This window comes from Sceloporus occidentalis, unplaced genomic scaffold, assembly GCF_023333645.1.
Source record: "Sceloporus occidentalis isolate IW3139 unplaced genomic scaffold, rSceOcc1.0.p SCAF_176, whole genome shotgun sequence".
In the NCBI taxonomy this organism is placed as follows: Eukaryota; Metazoa; Chordata; class Lepidosauria; order Squamata; family Phrynosomatidae; genus Sceloporus; species Sceloporus occidentalis.
In genome coordinates, this window is record NW_028317156.1 from 806,928 (window position 1) to 828,128 (window position 21,201).

Consider the following 21,201-nt stretch of genomic DNA (forward strand, 5'->3'; position numbering starts at 1 on the left):
ACCGCCTCCTCATCATCTTCCGGGGTCGTATCAATCCTCGCCTCGGCGGACTCCAAGGCCCTGGCCCCAGCGTCCCTGAGGGCGAGGGCCCGTAGATTGAGGGCCCCCAGCAACAGGAGGAAAGTTGGGTCAGCCCTCAGATGGTGGGGCAGACCGACTCCCTTCTTGTACATGGCTATCTTGGCTCTCAAGGCCGTGGTGTATGCCTCGAGCGCCGCCATGTTCCGACGCACAGCCGTGCATACAGCTCCTGCAGCCTCCCGGGATGGGAGTAAGATGCCGTCCTCCGTGTACACCAAACTGTCACATATGGTGGAGATGCGGCCCCTCCACTCCTCTATGAGGGTGGAGGCCATGATGGGACCCCGGGGAGGAAGTTACCTTCCCCGGGGTAGCAAACGTCCAGCACCAGAAAGTAATAAAAAGAAACCAAGTTCCACCAGCAACACAAAACACCTCCTCTCCCCTCGCCTCCCAACTCCACAGTGAGCAGCCGACGCCCAGCCCTGATTGGAGCTGGAATTACCGCGGCTGCTGGCACCAGACTTGCCCTCCAATAGATCCTCGTTAAAGGATTTAAAGTGTACTCATTCCAATTACAGGGCCTCGAAAGAGTCCTGTATTGTTATTTTTCGTCACTACCTCCCCGAGTCGGGAGTGGGTAATTTGCGCGCCTGCTGCCTTCCTTGGATGTGGTAGCCGTTTCTCAGGCTCCCTCTCCGGAATCGAACCCTGATTCCCCGTTACCCGTGGTCACCATGGTAGGCACAGAAAGTACCATCGAAAGTTGATAGGGCAGACATCCGAATGTATCGTCGCCGTCACGGGGACGTGCGATCGGCCCGAGGTTATCTAGAGTCACCAAAGCGGCCGGCGGGGGCGAGCCCGCCGGATTGGTTTTGGTCTGATAAATGCATGCATCCCTGGGGGTCAGCGCTCGTCGGCATGTATTAGCTCTAGAATTACCACAGTTATCCAAGTAACAGATGGAGCGATCAAAGGAACCATAACTGATTTAATGAGCCATTCGCAGTTTCACTGTACCGGCCGTGTGTACTTACACGTGCATGGCTTAATCTTTGAGACAAGCATATGCTACTGGCAGGATCAACCAGGTAGCTCCCGTCGTCACGCGGGGGCCCGGCGGCGGCGGCCGGGCCCGGACGCGGCCCCCGGCGGACCGCTCCCGCCCCGGGGGCCGGGGCGGGAGGCGGCGGGCGCCGGGGGCGCAGCCCTCGGATCGGGTCTGCTTGGGGGGGGGACGCGGCGAGGGGGCCGCGGGGACGGAGGGAGAGCACGCGCTCCCCCTCCCTTCGTTCGGGGCCGGGAGAAAGGACGGTGCGTGCTCCGCGGCGGGGGGAACCCGGGGTGGGACGTGGAGCGCCCGCGGGTAGCCCCAGCCGGCCGCGGCTTCGGGCCGCTGGGAGTCCGGGGCCGAGCAAACTCAGTCGCCTGCGAGGGGGGTCCGGCGCCCGGGGCGGCTCTCCCCCGGCCCGGGGGAGAGGCCTCGGGGCCGCAGGCCGGGCAGCGGTGGGGCCCGGGGGTCCGCGCCGGGAAGTGCGCGGGGAGGCGGGCCGCTCGCCTGCACCAGGGGGCCCGCCGGGGACCGCCTGAGCGAGGGTTGCCTTCCCCGGCCCGGCGCGGGGCACCAGATCGGTCGTTGTCCTGGTCGTGGCGGTCGACGCCGACCGCTCACCTATATATCCGGCGGAGGGTGCCTGAGGACCCTGGCGAACCGGGAAGGAGTTCCGCGACACCACCGGGAAAACCCGGCCAGGCAGGCCGACTTCGATGGAGCGAGGGTCGGATGCGGCCGGCAAATCCGTTCTCATAGACTTCCAGGGCTTTTCAAGCAACTTGGCCTGCCAGAAATGGGGACTTAGAGCGAAAACGCCGGCCGGCCGCGAGCAACTTGGGCGGCCGGGAACAGGTAGGACCGACAGTGCGGCACACGGGCTGGGCGGCCCGAGGTCCGGGGTGCCCCGGGCGGAACCCTCGGCCGTCTACCCGGCGGCAGGTTCACGGGAGCCGGGGCCGGGCCGGGAGCCGCGGCCGGGGCCGGGTAGGAACGCCTGTGCGGCACCCGGGCTGTGCCTCCCGAGGTCCGTGGAGCCCCTGGCGGGACCCTCGGGGGTCTGCCCCATGGTGGTCTTCCCGGGACCCGGCCCGGGACTTGGGCGGGTTGGACCGCCGGTGCGGCACCCGGGCTGGGCACCCCGAGGTCCGTGGAGCCCCTGGCGGGACCCTCGGGGGTCTGCCCCATGGTGGTATTCCCGGGACCCGGCCCGGGACTTGGGCGGGTTGGACCGCCGGTGCTGCACCCGGGCTGGGCACCCCGAGGTCCGTGGAGCCCCTGGCGGGACCCTCGGGGGTCTGCCCCAAGGTGGTGTTCCCGGGACACTGCCCGGGACTTGGCCGGGTTGGACCGCCGGTGCGGCACCCGGGCCGGGCGTCCCGAGGTCCGTGGAGCCCCGGGCGGGACCCTCGGAGGTCTACCGGACGGTGGGGTTCCCGGGGCCGGGGCCGGGACCTGGCCGTCACCCGGGCTGGGCTTCCCGAGGTCGTTGGGAGCCGGCTCTCTGGAACTCGCAGCAGCTTCCCTATATATCCGGCGGAGGGTGCCTGACGTCCCTGGCGAACCGGGACGGGGTTCCACGTCAAGACCGGGAAAACCCGGCAAGGCATGCCGACTTCGATGGAGCGAGGGTCGGATGCGGCAGGCAAATCCGACCTCATAGACTTCCAGGGCTTTTCAAGCAACTCGGCCTGCCAGAATGGGGGACTTAGAGCGAAAACGCCGGCCGGCCGCGAGCAACTACCGGGGCGGGTAGGACCGCGGGTGCGGCACCCGGGCTGGGCTGCACGAGGTCCGGGGAGCCCCTGGCGGGACCCTCGGTGGTCTGCCCCATGGTGGTGTTCCCGGGACCCGGCCCGGGACTTGGGCGGGTTGGACCGCCGGTGCTGCACACGGGCTGGGCACCCCGAGGTCCGTGGAGCCCCTGGTGGGACCCTCGGGGGTCTGCCCCATGGTGGTCTTCCCGGGACCCGGCCCGGGACTTGGGCGGGTTGGACCGACGGTGCTGCACCCGGGCTGGGAACCCCGAGGTCCGGGGAGCCCCTGGCGGGACCCTCGGGGGTCTGCCCCATGGTGGTCTTCCCGGGACCCGGCCCGGGACTTGGGCGGGTTGGACCGCCGGTGCTGCACACGGGCTGGGCCTCCCGAGGTCCGTGGAGCCCCTGGCGGGACCCTCGGGGGTCTGCCCCATGGTGGTGTTCCCGGGACCCAGCCCGGGACTTGGGCGGGTTGGACCGCGTGTGCGGCACCCGGGCTGGTCCTCCCGAGGTCCGGGGAGCCCCTGGCCTGACCCTCGGGGGTCTGCCCCATGGTGGTATTCCCGGGACCCGGCCCGGGACTTGGGCGGGTTGGACCGCCGGTGCGGCACCCGGGCTGGGCACCCCGAGGTCCGGGGAGCCCCTGGCGGGACCCTCGGGGGTCTGCCCCATGGTGGTCTTCCCGGGACCCGGACCGGGACTTGGGCGGGTTGTACCGCCGGTGCGGCACCCGGGCTGGGCCTCCCGAGGTCCTTGGAGCCCCGGGCGGGACCCTCGGAGGTCTACAGGACGGTGGGGTTCCCGGGGCCGGGGCCGGGACATGGCCGGCACCCGGGCTGGGCTTCGCGAGGTCGTTGGGAGCCGGCTCTCTGGAACTCGCAGCAGCTTCCCTATATATCCGGCGGAGGGTGCCTGACGTCCCTGGCGAACCGGGACGGGGTTCCACGTCACCACCGGGAAAATCCGGCAAGGCATGCCGACTTCGATGGAGCGAGGGTCGGATGCGGCCGGCAAATCCGACCTCATAGACTTCCAGGGTTTTCCAAGCAACTTGGCCTGCCGCAAACAGGGACTTAGAGCGACGGCGCGAGCCGGCCGCGAGTAGCTTTCGCGGCCGGGAACCGGGACTTTGGGCACAAAACAGCGGGGGTACATAGGCAGTGGACCCCCCAGCATACAATATATACACATCTAGCTATATCTCGACATCTACAGCTATATAGATATAGATATAGATATAGATATAGATATATATACATATACATATATATACATATATATATACATATATATACACATATATATATATATATATATATATATATATATATACATATATATATATACATATATATATATATATACATATATATATATATATACATATATATATATATATATATATATATATATATATACATATAGAGATATCTATCTATATCTATCTATATCTATCTATCTATATCTATCTATCTATCTATCTTTCCGTATCTATATAGCTACATCTATATACACGTCTATATCTATACATCTACATCGCTACATCTACGGCTCCATGCCCACAGCTCTATAGACATATCTATACATCCACCCCATCGACTTGGCCTGCCGGAAACGGGGACTTAGAGCGAAAACGCCGGCCGGCCGCGAGCAACTACCGGGGCGGGTAGGACCGCCGGTGCGGCACCCGGGCTGGGCCTCCCGAGGTCCGGGGAGCCCCTGGCGGGACCCTCGGAGGTCTGCCCCATGGTGGTCTTCCCGGGACCCGGCCCGGGACTTGGGCGGGTTGGACCGCCGGTGCGGCACCCGGGCTGGGCACCCCGAGGTCCGGGGAGCCCCTGGCGGGACCCTCGGAGGTCTGCCCCATGGTGGTCTTCCCGGGACCCGGCCCGGGACTTGGGCGGGTTGGACCGCCGGTGCGGCACCCGGGCTGGGCACCCCGAGGTCCGGGGAGCCCCTGGCGGGACCCTCGGGGGTCTGCCCCATGGTGGTCTTCCCGGGACCCGGCCCGGGACTTGGGCGGGTTGGACCGCCGGTGCGGCACCCGGGCTGGGCACCCCGAGGTCCGGGGAGCCCCTGGCGGGACCCTCGGGGGTCTGCCCCGTGGTGGTCTTCCCGGGACCCGGCCCGGGACTTGGGCGGGTTGGACCGCCGGTGCGGCACCCGGGCTGGTCCTCCCGAGGTCCGGGGAGCCCCTAGCGGGACCCTCGGGGGTCTGCCCCAAGGTGGTGTTCCCGGGAGACGGCCCGGGACTTGGGCGGGTTGGACCGCCGGTGCGGCACCCGGGCCGTGCGTCCCGAGTTCCGTGGAGCCCCGGGCGGGACCTTCGGAGGTCTACCGGCCGGGGCCGGGACCTGGCCGGCACCCGGGCTGGGCTTCGCGAGGTCGTTGGGAGCCGGCTCTCTGGAACAAGCAGCAGCTTCCCTATATATCCGGCGGAGGGTGCCTGACGTCCCTGGCGAACCGGGACGGAGTTCCACGTCACCACCGGGAAAATCCGGCAAGGCATGCCGACTTCGATGGAGCGAGGGTCGGATGCGGCCGGCAAATCCGACCTCATTGACTTCCAGGGTTTCTCAAGCAACTTGACCTGCCATAAACGGGGACTTAGAGCAAAACTGCCGGCCGGCCGCGATCAACTTATGCGGCCGGGAACGGGCACTTTGGGCACATCGACATCTACAGGACACCTAAATGGATAAATCTGGATGGAATTTTCTGTCTTTTTACCTAATTTTGTGAGGATTCAGAGGGAAAATGAAAAAAACACAGATTTTTTTTTCTAATTCTTGCTACTTTTTACTAAATTTCTAATTCTAAATTTTCAGCTAATCATCCAACTATGGTATCAAAAGAAAGCTCTATCTCTCCTTGAAAAAACAATATATAGTTTATATGGGTACACTATTCACAGTAAAAGAGAATCATCGCTGAACCGACATAGCGCAAAAATGGCAAAATTTCTCCGGGATTGAAGGGGTTAAGAATAGCCTAATATTTATACATTAAAGAATAACATTAAAAATTATGAATATTTTTAACTAATAATAATCAATTAAATAATTTAAAATAAATTGTATTTCTACTGCTAGTGCATGGCTGCCTGCCGGTCTTAGGACTTATAGGATTTATTTATTATTCAAAATAATAAAAGTAATTATTAAGATTAGGTTTTGTCTTATCAGGACGTTTTATGTGCGAGAGTGTGTTTGTGTGTATTAGCGCGTGAGCATACGTCAGTGAGGAAAGGGTTATGCGTGAGAATGTGTTTGTGTGCATGCACCACTGCGTATTAATGATGTATATACTATTTCTTTAACGTGAGTGCGTGTGTATAGAACTAGAAAGGGAAAATAACAGGAAAGATCCTTGTGAATTGTTTGTGTGTGTGTGTGTGTGTGTGTGTGTGTGTGTGTGTGTGTGTGTGTGTGAACTCTGTAAAACACAGCTTTACATCTATGATCATATAGACTGACCTCTGTATAGTAACACACAGACTGACTTATGACTATACGTTAATATTGGGGGCCCAGAGCAGCAGACTAGCGTGCCCCCCTCCCCCTGCCCTGTAATCAGCCCTTCGAAGCCTGTATTTTTGTGACAGGGGGAGCCGGCACCAGACTTACTTAAGAGGGCGGGGCTTCAAATTCAGCAGCCGGCACCAATACGGAGACAGGGGAGGGACTATCTAGCCGTCTACTACCTCTCTCATTCTCCTAGCCCCTCCCCCGAGTGTCTGTTTGGATCAACCCCTTCCTTTCTTGTGTCTTCTGGAGATCCCAGATCTGCTCAAGGCAAGAAAAAGTTGGAGGAGGGAGAGAGCGGATGGACGTGAAATTACATTTTTAATATATTTTTTAAATAACATTTTAAATGGATTCCTGCCTTGAATAGGGAGCCGAGTCCCGCTCCTTAGGTATTTAGTTTCTTGTTGTTCTTGTTGAGTACTTTGATGGTTTTGGCAGCAGTCCCGGTGTTCTTGTTGCGGTTTGGCAGCAGTCCCGGTGTTCTTGTTGCGGTTTGGCAGCAGTCCCGGTGTATTGATTGGTTGGGGTTTGGCAGCTGTCCAGGCGTTCATTGACTTGGTGTTGTGATAAATGAATGCCGGCGAGGAGAGGGTGCCGAATGTTAGGTTAATACGTACGTGTTTGTTTTGTATTAAATATATAAAGAAAAATACGTTATTTTTGCAGTTGTAAAACCTTTTTTTTTTCTCAAGCATAATTAAGACATTCAGAACGAACAAAATACATTGCAAACGTTCCTTTAACTGTCACGTAACAGGAGGGGACGCTTCTCCGTGCGGATTGAGAAAGCTCACACAGCTCCCTGACTGCGACTCGGATGATGGACTGCCACGCGGGGGCCACTCTCCCACAGCTTCCTGACGGCCACTCGGCCCCCCCTCCAGAAAGCCACTGGGGAACCCCCACCCACAACTTCCGGACTGCCACTCAGGGGCCCCCCTTCCACAGTTTCCTGACAGTCACTCAGGGGTCCCCCTCCCAAGGATTCCAGACTGCCACTCAGGGCCCCCCTCCCAAGGATTCCAGACTGCCACTCGGGGGGTCCCCTCCCAAAGCATCCGGACTTCCACTCAGGGGGCCCCTTCCCACCGCTTCCTGGCCTCATAATGTGTATTTATACCAGCAATGTATTATATATATATATATAAATAAAGTTAGTTCCATTTATATGTGATGGCTCAGAGTAGTAGTAGTGTTCGACAACTAAATAATGGATAATAAATTACACTGACATACTATATACGGTGCTGCAGAGTATGTTAATGTATTCTGTTACAGTATTATATAATTGTGGCATATTTGTTACATTGTGCATTCTATTTGATAATGTCATATATATATATTCATTGTCGCTTCCCAATGTTATTTCTTTGATTTACTGTAAAAGTTATGCCATAGTTAGTAAAGGCAGACAGATGCCCAGACTCTTCTTTAATTCTGTGATCAGGCCCCAGTTACCCCTGCATTCCTGTGAAAATATGTTGTCGTTCCATGTCAGTAATGTCACAGAGCTGGCTAGTACGACCGACTACCTCCGCTGACTTGTGCTCCCTTAGCCTTGGACAACACTCCCTTCCCAGATTCCCCAGTCACTAGCAGTGTAGGGTATATAAAAATGAAGAACACTTTATTTTTTACACACATGGCTAGATATAGCCAGCAAAGTGAACATTAACATAAACAGTCAGGTATTGGATTACAACGGCTACAGAACCGCCCCCTTAATCTGGGTAATTTGGACTCCCAGGGGCAATAGGGTCATTAAAGTGATTAACAATACAATGGGGTCCCCACCTCCACTATATATTATTGGCCAACATTTCCAGGGAAAAGAATGGTTTGGCCGGTGTCAGAGACAATTCTTGCGTGGAAAGAGTTAAAATACTAGCGTGTTAAATGTCCATGGGTTGTCTGTTTTTTTTTTTTTAAATGTATGATTTGATGGGTGAATTGAATTGGCCGGGTTCAACGATGTCCCAAATAACACGGGGGGCAGTGACCACACGTCACATTTCCAAATTTGAAAAATGCACACCTCTCAAATGTGGCCTTTTAACCCCCCAACAAACCCGTGCATGGGGTTATCACTGTACTCAATAGATGATATTGAACATATATTAAGGTACCAGGAACCGTAAAATCATACCTGAAGTAAAATGTGTGCGGAAAAAACAGAAAAAAATACTGCAAACTTTGATGAATGCTGGTGATAAAATGTGTGCATGGGAAGAGTTAAAATATCAGCATTTGAAATACCCTGGGATGTCTAGTTTTCAAAACTCTATGGTTTTATTTGCTATACGTGTAAAAGCCCTTTTGCCCTCAAACAGCCAGGAAAACCCCTTAAAGGGCAGAATCACTGTAGTTGGGAGATGTTGCAGAACACATATTGGGGTGTTGTTTCATCACACCTCACCCCAATACCTCATTTCAATCACTGACCACTCCTATGACCCCCAGCCATCACATCTAATGCCGATTACATCTAGCCACTACACATCACACCTCGCTCCTGCCACACCCAGCCATCACGCATCAGAACCATGATACCCAGCTTTTACACATTACACCTGGGAGTAGATGGCTAGATAGTCCCTCCCCTGTCTCTGTATTGGTGCAGGCTGCTGAAGAGGCTCCCTCTTTTTGGTCTTCTGGAGATCCTAGTTCTAAGTCTTGGGGTAAATGGGCATATTCAAGGTTATTGCCCCTAGTCTGAGAGATTGTAACCAGGTCTCACAATCTTGGGTGAATGGACAGATTCTTTGGGTTTTTACCCCAGTATCTTAGGTAAATTAGCAAATTATCAGTTTAAATGTCTTGGGGTGAAATAGGCAGATTCTAAAGAGTTTTACCCTAGTTTCAGAATCGCGGGTGAATACACAGATTCTTTATGTTTTTAACCCGGGCTCAGAGTCTCGGGGTGAAATGGCAGATTCAGTTTTTCAGTGTACTCTTTGGGTGTGGCTAGGAAGTGGGCGGGGCTCATAAAAAACACTCATAAAAGAACCTTCTCAAAAACTGGGTGTGGCTGCTTAAAGCCACGCCCACTATGCCATAAACCAATCATTCCTGGTGTTCCGTCAGCAGCCTCATTGTGATGTCATAAGTAGCACAGGGTATCAACAGAGTGTGAGACTGGTAAACTGGTCATTGCTCAACAGAGCAGGCGACAGCGAAGATGTGCAAAGCCCAGCGCGATGTATATCTGAGCCAACTATTGTGTTTGGGGTACATTGGAGCTTTTATACTCCTCTGTATCATATTATTAATACGCAAAAAGAGAGAAGACTCTGAGAGACATCAACATGGATCCGGACACCATCTGCACCTTGTGCATTCTCTGGTGAACATCAACAACTCCATGTTCCAGATGAAGATGGAACACAGACGGTCTATGTCTTGTCTTGTGGATAGAGTCTCAAATCTGGAAGAACATCTAAATCCAGAACGTGACTACAGCCGGAGGTATGAAAACCAGTCACCGAGACACCTGAGAGAGCATCGTGCGACCACCGCGAGAAGCTATCAGGTGTCACCTGATCGCATATCATGGAATTATTTCAACCTGGCTGAGGAAAAGGACTATGGCCTGTCTCAGGAGAAAAAAGAGCTCCAGGCAGTTATCAACAGCCTTCGTAGGCAGAATGAAGAATTGATAGAGCGCCTAGAAGACATGAGCAAAAAAGTCACTTTTCTTCAAGAACTAAAGAATTCCAAAGACTTACAGACTGAAGACCTGGAAAAGAGACTTTATGCCATGGAGATGTCCGCATCTGAACATCTTGATGCTGCTGAAGACCTCACGATTGAACTGTTCAAAGCTGAATACGCCAATGAGGACCTCATTGAGGACAACATTGAGTTACACCAACAGCTATCTGCTGAGAAACAGGACAGGGAGAATGTGGCCAAATACCTTGAGAAGTTTGAAGATGCTGTTGGAGCAATGAAAGCCTCTCTTCTAAGAGATGAACAGCTGAGCAATCCAGTTAGCACTCAACTTCGTGTGAAGATCGAGCAACTGCTCTCCGAAACACAAGGCTTCAGGTCCACACAAATCCCAATAACTGATGACCCTTCATGTTGTACGTGGCCCTCACCACCAAGCAGGCTGCTCTCTAGGGAACCATCACCCAGCCCTTAGATTCTTGCCTGGCCACGGCAATCGAGCAACCTCTGAGATCTCTTCAATGTTCTTAACCGTCTTCAGGAGGATGCTCCCTTGGTCACCAGTTGCCAATCAAAGAACATCACAAGTTTCCGTCTGTACTGTGATTTCTTCCATTGATCTCGAATCACAAATTCCCAACCATTAATCAATTTGGCAATAAAATTTAACATCTAGTATGGATCATACCATTTATTATACAGAAAATGGGGGGGGGTCACAAATTTGAAGTGAAACCTTCTACAAAGAGAAGGGTAACAGTACAATGATGCAAGTTATAAGAACACAAAGTTAATATGGTGGCTCCCATGGTTTACACATAATACAGGGTTCTAATACATATACATGCACATTGTACAGCGCTGCAGAATGTGATGGCGCTATAAACATCATTACATAGGTATATTTACTGATTTATATCCATACCTGGGAACTTCCTGCTGTAGAGTACCAGGCGCTCTCCTCCTTCTGGTAGTGATGGCATCATGGGGGAGGGGCTATCTGTGCATAGGCATAAGTGGGCGGGAAGTAGGAGGGGAAATGGGGACCCTGGCCTGGAGGAAAAATCCTGAGAAACTATCCAGTCAAACAAATAAATCCTACCATCAAAACGTAACTCTTATTAGTAAGTGTAACGTATGAGATCAATACAAAGTATCTAAACAGTGTCAGTGACCGCTCAACATAGAGACTCCTAACGACAGACACTATGTATAACTATTCACCCTATCGCTCCTCCCTACATCCCAGACCGCCTACATCTAATAAAGTTACTCTCCCATAGTGACATTCTCCGTATCAGATGATGTAGACGGTGCCCTAATCTGTCAGTCTGTCTCGCCTACAAACATCCTAGGACTGCCTGCATCAAAGAGAAAAAAGAAAAATAAATGCAGCATATTGCATCATTCCATCCAGGAGCGGGGCTCCCCACTTCTGCATCACATATCAAAAGAAGTACCAACGCTTATCATCGCGTGGCTGATAATGCCCCAAACAGAGCATCAATAGCCTGTACCTGATGATATTTTAAATGACAGATCAGTCAGGAAATCATGATGGTTTATGTCCTGCCCCAACTCATGTATTCCACTTCCTCACAGAGTCATTATGTACCAATTTCATAATAATGATATACTTGCACTAGATCTTTGTGTATAGTTACAGGTAAAATGTATATATCCCATTTGGCACATATAGATGTACCGCAGCCACGGAGACCCCCCAAAAGGAAACCAGGAGCAATAATTATAAATACGGGGGAAAAAATAAATAAAAATTGTGTTTATCACATATTACCACAAAATTGGATGTGTATATTTATATTATTCAATGAATGGAGCAAACGAAAACCCCTCATTCAACCCTTTGGGGGAGAGGGTCTGTAACTACCAAAAACACTCACTCCTTAGTAATTTCACATTAATATCGCTTTTTCATGGTGATTGTTTGATCTTTTCAATAGCTACGATGCTTTTCATGACGGGAGACTGGGGTGTCCCTCGTATCTCTAACCGAATCGAGCCCTCTTATCCCGAGTTCTCTAAAAGTTTTCCCAATGTATTTTTCCCACAAGCTCAATCGGTCATGTATATAACACCTACCCTACGCCAATCTATGAAGGACCTGATTCCAAAAGTTTTTAAACCCGTCGTGTCTTTAAAACAGTGAGTTGGCTTAATATATTGGCAGACTCTACATCTCCCGCGTTTGTACATGCCCTCAGGCTTATTTCTAAGCCAAATCGAGGAATTAGGAGCCCAAGACTCTAAGACTGCATTAAAAAAACAGTTATTAATCTTATCTTAATGGGTATGTTCTAACCCTGAGAATCTGCCCATTCACCCCGAAACTCTGAGACTGGGGAACATCCGTGAGAATCTGCCCATTCACCCCGAAACTCTGAGACTGGGGAACATCCGTGAGAATCTGCCCATTCACCCCGAAACTCTGAGACTGGGGAACATCCGTGAGAATCTGCCCATTCACCCCGAAACTCTGAGACTGGGGAACATCCGTGAGAATCTGCCCATTCACCCCGAAACTCTGAGACTGGGGAACATCCGTGAGAATCTGCCCATTCACCCCGAAACTCTGAGACTGGGGAACATCCGTGAGAATCTGCCCATTCACCCCGAAACTCTGAGACTGGGGAACATCCGTGAGAATCTGCCCATTCACCCCGAAACTCTGAGACTGGGGAACATCCGTGAGAATCTGCCCATTCACCCTGAGAATCTGAGATGGATTAAGAACAGAAACCTGCCCATTTCCCACCAGAGTCTGAGACTTGGGCAAAAACCCTTAGAATCTGCACATTCACCCTGAGACTGGGATAAAAACCCTGAGAATCTGCCCATTTCACTCCAGTACGCTTAGACTGTTGTCAAAAACCTCTAGAATCTGCCCATTCACCCCGAGACTGACACTGGGGTATAAAACCCAGACACTCTGCCCATTTAGAACACCCTTAGAATCTGCCCTTTCACTCTTAGATTCAGAGGATGGGGTTAAAATCCTGAGAAACTGCCCATTAAACCCGATACCCTGGCAGGTGGGGAAAACCCTTCAGAATCATCATATTCACCCCAAGACCCTGATACTCATGTAAATAACCTGAAGTAACAATCCTGAGAATCTTCCCATTTACTTCAAAACCTTAAAGCCACCAGAGAGGAGAGGAGAGGTTATTTGTGTTCTCGTTTTGTTCTGATTTGTTTTCTTCGTTAATTCTCCTTCTATCGGAGGGGAAGGAGTAGCGACTACTATTTAGCAATTGATCGATTTTTTTTCCTAACACAACTACAAAAACTCCATAATGCATCCTTTTCAATGATTTCTTTTTTTATTTTTAATCTCTAAAATACCAGTATTTTTATTTTTTTTTTCCTAAAGGGGTGGTAGATAAGTGGAACAGCCTCCTAGCAGGAGTATCTTGAAGTGGACTCCATCATTAGGTCTGGCCTCGGCTTTGGGAATCCCATTGGTGGCCTCTTCTGGTAATAAGCCACCTCCGCATTTACTCTGTTCTCTGCTAGGTGGACTGTGACGTTTGTAGTAATTACGGGTACTGGCTACACAGCGCAGGGATCAGAAACGACCCGCGAGAGAGCAGAAAGTTCAACATGACTAAGCAAGGACTGGATTATGATGGCAATGTGAGTAATTCCTCCCCGTTTCAACAGAGGGGTGACTTTATTTTAGTGGGTGTAGTTGAGGTTACTTATGTAACTGGGTGAGATATTTAGAAGCAGATTAATTCTGTTATCTAATAAGTGGGACTGTTGGCAGCTATGTTTTGAAACCAGGGTTTAACCCTTAAATGTCTCGGACACAACTTGGTGGAAGAAGTGAAGAATAACTAAATGTCGGGTCAATAAACAAATGAAGTTCCGTGTTACGCAATCACAGCGGCCACATCGCCCCGGAAGATACGTTACCTTTTACATAATGTTACAGAATCGACCAATCACATCTTCCGTCATATAGTGTTTTTCCCTTGATGTATACCAGTGTTCATATCTATATGTTTTTATTCTATAGGGTGACTATTTCCGGCTTTGGGTTCCCGAATTGCAGAAGATAGAGGGTGGGGATGTACACCCTCCCTGGGCACTGAGTAACGGGCAACTTGCGCATGCTGAGGTGTCTCTTGGGAAACCTATCCGTTTCCAGTTGTAATGGCGCAAGAATGGAGCAGACGCATCAATCAGAAGCCCGTAAGTTACACCATTATTAAACCGTTTTATATATATATATCCAATGGCGAGTAGTACCCCGGGCTTCAGCAAAACAAAGTAACGGGAAAAGATTATTGGAGGGAAGTAGGGTGGTTGATAAGTGGATCGGCCTTCCAGCAGAAGTGGTAGATGTGAGATAATTTCAGAGTGCATGGGATAGGCATATGGGAACTGAATCTAAGACCAGGCCAACGACTGATTAAGGTTGAATCTTTACCGCAAGAGAAACGGACGGATAGATGGAATCCATGGAGGCCTCTGTGTGAAAGCTCAGTAGAAGCCAGACCACTTTATTAGCTCCCCACCCACCCGAGTACCAAGTGATGTGAAGTTTGGATGAATTTAGTTACAAAGGTAGTGGTTTCCGGTTTATAAAGTAGATGGGAATGTTAAGGCAGATCTGTCACAAACTTCTTTTCCTATTCTCAGAATCTGCATGATTATTCCTCCCCATTGCGTTATCTCTTCCCTTTTGTTAAGGTGGTTTCTAGGCAACATAACTTTTACAGACAAACCGAAAACGGAAACCTTTTCTAATTAGATGATGTGTCCAATATGACTTATTTTATCTTCCCTGTCCGGTTGAATTAACTGGACAGGGAATGATTAATAATTATAGTCTCAGTGCATATGTCCCAAGTGTCCCTGGGTGTAGGTACAGTCCCTCTTTCCTTTCTGCAGAATATGTATTTGCCTCCTAACCCCCCCACACACACTCCCTGGCTTGCAGTAGATCTGTTTGGCTGAACACATCTCCTACCCTCCCCAGCCTCATGAAATACTCACCGCCAGTCAGAGCCCCCCTGGGACCATCTCTGGAGCTAACGGGACCCTGCGTGCGCATACACAGAAAGTGCTTACACTGATTTCAATACAAGCAATTCTCTGTCACTGATTGGCTGCTTTAAGTTAATCAATGGCATGAAGGTGAGACTTCAGAAGGAGCTGCAGCTTCCCACAAAGGTGATTATGTATTTATTGAGTATTAAAGTACTCACACAGCCCCACATTGTACTGCGCTAAGGAATATGATGGCGCTATATAAATAAATATTCATTCTGTGTTGCTGAGGCTGCATGGGGTCACTGGAGCTTCCCTTTAATGCTATAAATTGATACAAATGTTTACGTCTCTTGCATGCTGGTGTTATGACATCATCAATGGGGAGGGGGCCCGTCACACCCACCTAAACAACACAAGAACAGGGGGATAGACTTCTACTTCTCATGCAATTAATTTGTTTAAATCCAGCAGGAACCCCCAAACTGCTCCACCATCAGATCGGACCGGTGGGAAAGCCGGGTTTTAATGACCATTGGCCCCTCACACTCCCAATCTGCTGCTCCAGTGACAGATCAGGTGCTGCTGCTATGTGAACATCAGGCGGCCGCTGGCCTTAAAGTGCCAGCACCATCCGACCAACACCAGACCGGCCCTGGCTGGGTATAAACCTCATTAGCCTCTTTTATTGCACTAAATCCAAACATTACAGCTTTTTTATTTTATTGAAAACGGCCCAATTTTATCCTCCTGTTGATCTGTTGGGTCGCGGCTCGAGGTGCCTTTCCACATCCGTTCCGGGCGTGGGAGGCATTAATACGGCGAGTAGGATTTTGTTACTCGGAGCAGGAAAGTCTTGCAGGGCGTCTCTTAGTCCGTTCCCCGTGTGATTTCCCTGCGGTAAATCCGCCGCTCGCTGAAGCTGATGTCGCGTTTTCCTGCCGGACTCCGGACACAAAGGTTCTGGTACCGGCCTGAGCTGCCGTCAGATGCGCCGCGGGAAGCCGAATAATTACGCATTTCGCTTTTTTAGTAACAATACACGGTTTACGTGATAACATTCGCATCCACTGATAATTTTTACTTTTATTTTTTTATACATTATGTGTTAATATTTACACGATTATGTCGTACGCTGCTTCACGTGATGCACTCAGGGGCCTGAACTCCAACAGGCTTCCAGGTCATCAGAAGCATCTTAGCGACTGTTGTATATGTAGAGTTATATATCTGCCCCAAATCAGGGTTATTACTGGAAGGGAGACTGTGCCGGGGCAGAGAGCCAGAGCTAGAAGGTTTCTGCGGGGACTCGCCAACCAGCAGAGATAATGATGTGCAGAAGCGCTGAGAGCAGCAAAGGCGCAGATCTTTCTGCTCAACAAGCCCCCTTCACCCCAGCAGGGAAAGAGGGTAAGTACTGGCACGGAAGGGACCAAACATTTTTAGAACATGTTGCGTTTGTAATACCCCCTGAATTATTGCAGTAGTTACCAACACTGTAACCTGGAACATAAAGCGGAAATGGCAACATGTCCAGGAGTAACACGCGACTCTGTGTTCCAGCACTCATAGGATCAGTTCTCAGATTCATAGCTCCCAACAGCCACGACACTCACAGGGCATTCACATCTTCCAGTCTGCCCACTTCATGGTCCTATCCTGCCCCTCCTTACTCCTAACAAAGGGACCCTGATTTGGACACCTGGAGATTTGGGGGCTGTGCAGATTTCCACCCCCTAGTGCTGTAATATAACCCCCCGCGCTATATACATTAAGATAACCCCCCCCCAGCAGCATATACAGTAATAAGCTGTATTCCAATAAACTCCCTTTATCTGCAGACCTGGACGCCGCCATTGCTGTCTACTATATCAACTCCAACTGCTTTAAAAAGAAAACAGCTAAATATTTTTTAACATTTTTGTTTAAAAGGGACAGTGCAAGATTTTGAAAATGCAATTTTAATCTGATACTAATAAACAACCTTGTTGTCTGCTATAACTGTTGGGTTACCGTTATTTCCGTTTATTAATAAACATGAAGGACGTAGCTTTGGTCGCCTGTCCTTGGAGTCACATTTGGCTGGAAAGCAGCTGCTCCCAACGCATTCTGCCCTCGCGGCTCTGTTCACAAGTCACATATAATAATGTAAGAGGTTTTATTAAATGCTGGAATGAAACCTAGTCTTATCGCAGATATGGCAGTTCCCCATCAAACGGTAAAGTGCCACTTAAATGTTAATGTATTTGTAAAATATTTGTTGACATCATTTTATACAAAACGAGATATGAATAAAAATATATATATATTAAATTAATATTTCTTTATAAAAAAAGACAAGATGTCTGTGATTTATCTATGCAAAGGAGGAGAAATGTCATAAACTAGAGGGTCAGAGGCTTAGATGTAACGGAAGGAAGTTTTACTTTACTGAGAGTTGTAGATATATGGAACTGCCTCCAAGCGGAAGTGATAGAGGCTTATACGGTGAGGGTACTTAAATCAGAAATTGTTGCCATGTAAAACGTATCTTCTCCTTTATTTGCTGCTCGATCACTTCACTATCAGACGTTAATAACTAAAGTATCTCCGCCCTGTGCAGATGGTATTGTGTGAATAATGTGATCCCCGCAAAATGCTGCTTACACAAGACCCTTCAAAGGTTAAATTCATTTGTTTCTCCTCCGTCTGTTGCTTCCTCACTGCCCTCCTGCCTCTTCCTTCCCCTCCCAGTTTTCTACTGCCTGCATGTACACTCTGTATGCTGCCTACTTATTCCACCAGTCTTCTGCCTCTTGCCTGTTCCTCCTTAGTAAGATAAGAAATGCCTGTTATCCTCCTATCTGCTACTGCCTACTTTCCTGTACCTGTTCTCAATCTAATGCTGCCTTCTTATTCCCCCCTTGGTCTATTGCTGACTGATTGTAAGAAAAAATAAATGACAGTAGACTGGGGGGAACAGCCATTTCCCCTGTCTGCTGTCCCTGCCTGTTCTCCTACCTAGTCTGCTTGACTGCCTATTCCCCATTGAGTCTGCTGCATCCTTCATTCCCCCTGTGTCATTCTGGTCCCATATCCCTGCTCTCCCTTAGTCTGCTGTCAACTTCCCACACGCTCAGTCTACTGCCCCCTGCCTGTCCCCTCCCCCAGTTTGCTTGCCTGTTCCCAACCCAATTTAATTCTGCCTGTCCCTCCACAGTCTGATGTGGCCTGCCCTTTCACTTCCCATCGACTGCCACCTGCCTAGTCTAGTACGTGCTACTGCCTGCTTGATCCTCACCCCTAGTCTGTTGCTCACCTTCTGTCTGCTTCCTGCCCCCCCCCCATCTGCTGCCTGCCTTTTCCGGCTCCCAGTCTGCTACTACCTGCCTGTTCTCTCCAATTCACTCTGCTGCCTGGTTCCTTCTTCGTCAGTCTGATGCCTGCCTAATTTTTTCTGCTTCCCCACCCCGAAGATGGGGCCTTGTCCTAACCCCCTAGTTTGCTGCCTTCCTATTCTCCTATCCTCCTCGGTCTGCTTCTGCCAGCTTAGTCTTCCATGGTCTTACCCCTGCTCTGTTCCCTCCCAGCCTAAACATTCCTGCATGTTCCCACTTAGTTTAAAGCCTGCCTATTTCTTTATACATGTTTACCCCAATCTGCTGGCTGCCTGATTATTCCACCAGTGTTCTCCTACATGCCTCTTCCCCCCTAGTAATCTACCACATGCATGTTTACCCTGCCCTGCCTATTATGTCCTTGATCTACTGCTGCCTGCCTTTCCTCCTGTTTGTTGCCTCTTCACTGTTCATCCCATCTACTATCACCTGTTCACCTCCCATTCTGATGTTGCCTTCCTGCCCCCCCAGTTTGCTTCCTGCCTATTCCAGCCTTCCTTTTCCACTCCTAGTCTGCTGCTTTCCCTCAGTCTAATGCTTAATTACTTGACCATTCCAGTCTGATGCTGCCAGCCTAGTTTGCTATTGCTTGCCCACTCCCCTACCCAGTCTTCAGCTTCCTGCCTACCCCTCAGTCTGTTGCTGACTGCCTGTTCCCCTAGTCTGTTGCTGCCTAAATGGACTCCTACACTTTGTTCTGCCGTCTACCTCTTCCCTCTGCTCTTCACTCTACTGCCTGCTTGTTCCCTCCCCATCTGCCTATTCCTTCCTTTGCCCAGATGCCCCCCATTTTGCTCTCTGCCTATCCCCGCCTTCCATTTCCCCTCTTAGTCTGTTGTTTGACAGTTGCCACAATCTTTTGCCACCTTTTTGATCAATAAACCCTTGGCTATTTCCTGCATATTCAACCACTCTAGTCTGTTGCCTGGTTTTACCTCCCTCAGTCTAATACTGCTTTCCTCTACCTTTCTCAGTCTGATGCCCCCTGCCTGTTCCTCTTCCCAGTATTCTAGTGCCTCCCTTAACACCCAGTCTGCCAATGTCTGGCTGTACCTTTCTCAGTCTAATGTCACTTAGACCTGTTCTTTTCTGCCTGCCTACCAATGGAGACTTCTCAACCCTCCCCCCAAAATCTCTGCCTGAATATTTCTCCCCAGTCTGCTTCTGCCTGCCTCACCCCATTTGCTGTCTACCTATTTATTCCTACATGTTTCCCCTCATTCTGCTGCCTGTCTATTCCTTCTTACAAGCCCCCCTCAATCTGCTAGCTTCCTGTCACTTCTCAGTCTTCTGTCTGTTTATTCCTCCAGTTATCTGCAGCATGCCTGTTCCCACCTAGTAAGCTATCACATGCCTTCATTTTGTTTGCTGCCCCCTGCCAATCACCCCCTTGGTCTATTGCCCCCTGCCTATTCTTCCATGCATCTTTCCCCCAGTCTGCTGCCTGCTACCCCCGTTTCTTGCATACATATTCCCTCCTTCCTTTTTCCCCCTAATGCTGCTGCTGCCACCTGCTTCCTATTATTCCCAGTCTGTTACCGCATATATGTTCCCAAATACTCTGTCAGTTCTTTCCAGTTTGCTGCCACTTGCCCTCCCCCTCACACTACGGCTGTTACACTTACCTGTCCGGTCGGGCTCCCGCGCCGTCCCGTCTGGGATGGGCGGACCTCCCGAGGTGCCGCTCGCGCGTCCTCTCCTTGTGGTCGTGCGCGTGCCACATGCACGGAGGGGCGTGCGCAGCGGAAGGCCACGCCTACCGCCCAGTCACGGCTCGAGTCAAGCTGCCGCGGCGATCGGGTGATTATTAGTGATGGGAAGTTCGGATCATTAAAGTGAATCGGATCATTTCGATTCGTTCACTGAAATGATCCGATTCATGATCCGAATCTTCGGATCACTCAGTGTGACTCACAGGAGTTACTGTTTTCCAGTAACTCCGTGCAGGCACACTAACGATTGGCCCCGCCCCTTTCATTACTCAGTGAATCCTCCCCCCTGCCTCCAGTGATGTCAATGAAGGCAGAGAGTCGTTCAAAGATTCGGATCATTGTAAGATCCGGATCTTTGAACGACTCTCTGCCTTCATTGGGATTCTAATCATTCAGAGAATGTCACCATACTGTTATAAATAATACATTAATAATCACTGCCCCCAGGATTTACATTCCCCTTTACCTGCAACTGCACCTTAAGCTAACTTTATTAAATTAATTAAATTAACCCTCACCATTAAATTAACCCTAAACACCCCATCAACCATCTCTGCCCCTAAAATTAACCCTTAACACCCCATCAACCATGACTGCCCCTAAAATTAACCCTTAACACCCCATTAAGCATAACTGCCCCAAATTAACCCTAAACACTCCATTAAGCATAACTGCCCCCAAATTAACTCTAAACACCCCATTAAGCATAACTGCCCCCAAATTAACCCTAAACACCCCATTAAGCATAACTGCCCCCAAATTAACCCTAAACACCTCATTAAGCATAACTGCCCCTAAATTAACACTAAAGACCCCATCAACCATACCAATTTATTAGGTAATTTATTTGGAGTACATGCAATTAATTTAGGGGCAGTTATGGTTAATGGAGTATTTAGGGTTAATTTCAGGTATACAAAAAACAAAAACTGTCTGCGCTTCTTACCCTAATAAAGTTGGCAACAAATATATAAAAATAATATAAATGAGAGGTTTTGGTTATATGAATTGGCCAGAGCATAATTAAGCTCACCCGCCACATCAAGGCACACTCTCAATAGGGTG

General features: G+C 50.2%; 1 pseudogene; it reads right to left on the reverse strand.

Annotated features, from left to right (window-relative positions):
* Positions 1-502: 502 nt before the first annotated feature.
* Positions 503-1,115, reverse strand: LOC149278970 (18S ribosomal RNA; annotated as a pseudogene; the record flags this gene model as incomplete).
* Between the last annotated feature and the right edge of the window lie 20,086 nt (positions 1,116-21,201).